We start from the raw sequence: 4,325 nt of genomic DNA, 5'->3' as shown, positions 1-4,325 counted from the left end.
ATGTTTGTGTCCTCCCGAAAGTCATATGTTGAAACCCTACCCCCAAGGGGATGGTATTAAGAACTAGAGTGTTTGAGAGGTAATTAGGATTAGATGGGGTCGTGAGGGTGAAGTCAATATGAAGAAGCTGATATTTAGTGAGAATCAGAGTCAAATGTTGAGAAAATCCTAATGGTGTCTAAGTCTGGATTCCAGCTCTCCCACAGCCACTGCCAACACAGTGTGTGAGGTTTGGCTACGTGACTCAAACACTTTTTCTTTTTCTTGGCTTTAGACTACCTTCTGTCATTTGAACCTACCATATCACTTGAATGAGGAGAGCTAAGGATTATGATTTCCTCTTCCCTGTCTAGTGACAGGGCTGGGAATGCTGCAGTGACAGTGGACAATTTAAGAAAGGGCGACAGAGGCATCTGCGCCCAATAGCTACACCTGATGAGGCACACTGCTACATTTTATTAAGGATTATTAAAAATTATTAATGTGTGGCGACAAAAATATTTTTTGTCTATGGTTCACTTTAAAAAATATATTTCATACTTATTCTGCCAATATAAACAAGCCTAAAAATAAACCTGCAACGAATTAAAACTGATCAGCAAGCCAAGACAAAAGGGGCTGGCTTGAAACCCACTTTTCCCCGCCATCTATCCATCCAGACAGAAGAATGCTTCTGATGATAGTGCTGGTCAAGATTCAGAATCCCGACTGCTTAGTAAGTGTTCTTCAGGTTCATAAACAGAGGCATTTCATTTCTTGCAAGTCTCCAATAGCGACAGCTAACTTCAAAATCAAGCACACGTCTATTCCCTTTGGTTGTCTAGACTTTTTATTTGTTTTAGTATCTCTAAACCCTGACACATATTAAAGATAATTTTTTGATATATGACCCTTGTTCTCCTCCAAGGTTGGGAGGAAAGGCTTAAACGAATTTAACCCAATAGACATTTGAAATCTAGATAGTGAACCAGCTTTTAAACTTCTCACAGAAACGAATCCCTTGGTTGTATTTATATCACAGGCAATTAATTTGGCTGAAACAAATATTCTTTGATGACCATCAAGCATAAAACTGAGTAATTTTAATGTGGTAGAATTATTATCGACTGGGGAATATTATGCAAAATTGGTCTAACCAAGCAAGATCAAAAAGGCTCTCTGATTATAAAACATCAAAGGTTTCAGGCAAGTCCCTCCTCAGAGACAAGCAGAACATACTGGAAAGCCCATTATGCCATTACATTAGGAATGATTTCAATGATGACAGGCAGAGGGAGAAGGTAAAATTCCAGACTTGCCCTGAATCAATTCCATGAAGTGCTTAGTTATAGAAATGGCTCACACTCAGTACCTGCCATTGGAGCATGAACACATTATTTTTACTAATAAATGCATGGTATTGGGGAAAAGTATATGATTTGCAGTTAGTGCCAGTTTGGCCAATTACGAGACACAGAACACTTCTGATTACGGTTCTTGTAAAGATTCAGAGCCCTGGCTCCAGGTTATTTCAACATTTCTGAACATTCTTCTCATTTGTGAATACATTTTTGTAAAAATTGAAGGGACAGTATATGGAGAAACCGTACAAATGTATAACCATAAATTTATAAACCATAAATTTATGTATCAGTCTTGCTGTTACTGTTAACGAGGCTACATACTTTTTTTCTGAAGTTATAGATAGAAACAATTTTCAAAACCTTTCACTGGAATTAAATTAGTTAAATCAGTATTCTGGAACTTTGTTTTAATAGAAGTCAGTAATTATTTTAAACATACACACATATACACACATAGAATATGTTCAAACAAAGTAGCAAAATCCCTGTTTACCATTTTAGTCTATCCTCAAATAGCTGCACAAAATATTTTTGCCAAGCAAATAGTTTAGTCATAGCTAAGGGCGATGGATGACAGGGCAGATAACACACCCACAAGGAAGAAAGGTTACAGAAGGAGATGCTTTGAAGAATAAGGGTTTGGAAAAGCTACAAAATATTGGGAACCCAGAAGGTAGTGTGTGCACATTCAGAAAAAAGACAGGAGAAGGCCCTAAATTCTCACCTCTGACCAGTCTGTGTGTGGCACACAAGCAGGAAGGGAAGGCTCAGCAGAGTTGCAACCTTCCTGGCTAAGTACTGAAGGCATGTCCGGACTCACAAACACAGTCACCCCCACACTGGGAGGTTTTCTCTTCAGCCATCTATCTAAAGAAACCTTTGTCCAATCGCCAGTTGATCACCAGGTTAACGGTACAGAGAATTCAGTGGCCAAAAATGATAAAGAATAAAGATTGTGGCTGGTACGGCTGCGGGGAGGTCTAGGTTGTCAGCAGCGGCTGCCCTGGGGGGACGGTAGACGGGCTCGGAATTAGAGGCGAGGGGTGGCGGCGACCTTCAGCGGGCCCAGGGGTGGGAGCAGGAGGCCTAGGCCGCCTGGAGGATGGAGAAGCGGGAGGAAGAGGGCGAGGGCGAGATCCAGGAGTACCGCCCGATAATTGGTTCTCAAGTGGGAGCGGCAGTGCCTGGCCGAGGCCGAGCAGGACGAGCAGCTACCCCTGGAGCTGCAGGAGGCGGCGGGGCCCGAGCACAAGCCGCAGAAGCTGCGGCGTCCCTTCCAGGACTCGGCCACCGCAGTGGCCCGGCTCTACAGAGACCCAGTGTGTCAGCACAAGGACTTTCTCTCTGGGTCGCCCTCCAAAACGCAGCCACCGCCGCCACCAACCTCTACAAAGGAAGCGTGGACACCCATCAGCGAAGTTTTGATATTGGAATTCAGATTGGCTATCAGTGATGCCATAAGGATGCGTAGGCTTGGGTTAAAAAGCACAGAACTATTTGTAGAGAAGATTCGACCAGCTTCCTGTGTGGGAAAGTTCCCCCACCACGAAACTCTAGAGCTCCCCCAAGGCTGCCGGTCGTGTCCCCTCCCGGCTACTTCTAGGGAAACTAGCTCATCTGCAGAGATGGATTTGCAACCCTTCCTGGAAGCCATAGCTCTGCATGGTAAAGCCCTTTAAACATATTTCTTTGGAAAACGGTTAAGATCCACTTTCATATTTAGGTTTAGGTCCAGATATATGATCTTTTTATTTTCTCTCCCATTATAGTAACTACTTACTCTAGAAATGTTTAAATAGAATGGAAGCTAAGAACATACATAGGCAAATTTTTTAATGTTAGCTAGCCCATTCTAAAAAAATATTTTCAGAAAGTTAGAGCTTATTGATTTTACAATAACACAGTCTTTTGCAGCATTGATTAGAATTTATTGCTTTACACTTATATTGTACATGTTTTCTTACTCTTCTGAGGCAAAGAGGAAATTCTTGTGTTTTAAGAATTCTACCAGAGTAATCTTTTCCTGGAGGAGCCTGGTCAATGACAGGCTGGTAAGGCAGGTCATTGTTGGGATAGCTCTCATGGGAACTATTTTTGACACCCTAAGTTCACTGCCTGTAGAAGGTGAGAGTTGATGACCCAGTGGGAATGGCTAGATGGAAGAATAATTGACTTCCCTTATGTCTACTGCCCATTAGGTCCTTGGCTTTGTTAGACTGTCAGAGGACAGGTCCACTTCATTGATTACTGCTACCATCTCCCCAGGCCAGACCTGCCATAAAAAAGGCATTCTTGGCCGAGGGGTTTAAGTATTATTGGAGAAGCCTGAGTATGTGGGTAGTCAATGAGTCTGTTGGTGCTTGTTCTCTAATACAGACCTTCAAGTAGAACTAGGAGAAATACTTCTATAGGACAACATTTAATACTCCTATAAAAATAAAACAACAAAATAATAAGACCTGGTTGAAGCCAAGGTGAAACATGGATTGTGCCAGTGACTAAGCATATAGAGGTGATTAGTGAGTCCTGTTAAAAGTTAACATTTGGACCACAGTATAGGTCATTCAAAAAAAAGTAAGCTGATAATAAAAATAGTGAAATACTAGTATACACAAAGGGCTTCTATATCCTTAAAACTTTAATGCTTATAGAGATTCTTGTTCTCTGTGGCAAACTTTGATTCTTTATCTTAAAACTAGAACATGGAATTTGAAAAGTGTTTGTTTTCCCTCCTCCTGATTGTGAGTTTCTTTAGGATAAATTAAAAATAAAAACATTTATTGCAGGGAAAAAAAAGAATAAAGATTGTACAAAATAGTTCAGAAAAGCCAATGAATGAACAATAACAACTACAAGAAGAAGCAACAAAAAGTGAAGGGGGGAAGGAGAATATGATTTTCAAATTTGCTCTATCAGACTATTGAAAATGTAATTTTTTCAACGAAAATTACAAGGCATGCAATAGAACAAGAAATTATGCAC

At 40.9% G+C, this 4,325-nt stretch overlaps 1 pseudogene; it reads left to right on the top strand.

Annotated features, from left to right (window-relative positions):
* Positions 1-2,445: 2,445 nt before the first annotated feature.
* Positions 2,446-3,022, top strand: LOC102433626 (annotated as a pseudogene).
* The last annotated feature ends 1,303 nt before the right edge of the window (positions 3,023-4,325 follow it).

The sequence above is a fragment of the Myotis lucifugus genome, unplaced genomic scaffold, assembly GCF_000147115.1.
Source record: "Myotis lucifugus unplaced genomic scaffold, Myoluc2.0 scaffold_6, whole genome shotgun sequence".
In the NCBI taxonomy this organism is placed as follows: Eukaryota; Metazoa; Chordata; class Mammalia; order Chiroptera; family Vespertilionidae; genus Myotis; species Myotis lucifugus.
Note: the sequence above shows the minus strand (reverse complement) of the source record. Positions and strands in the feature narration are given on the sequence as shown.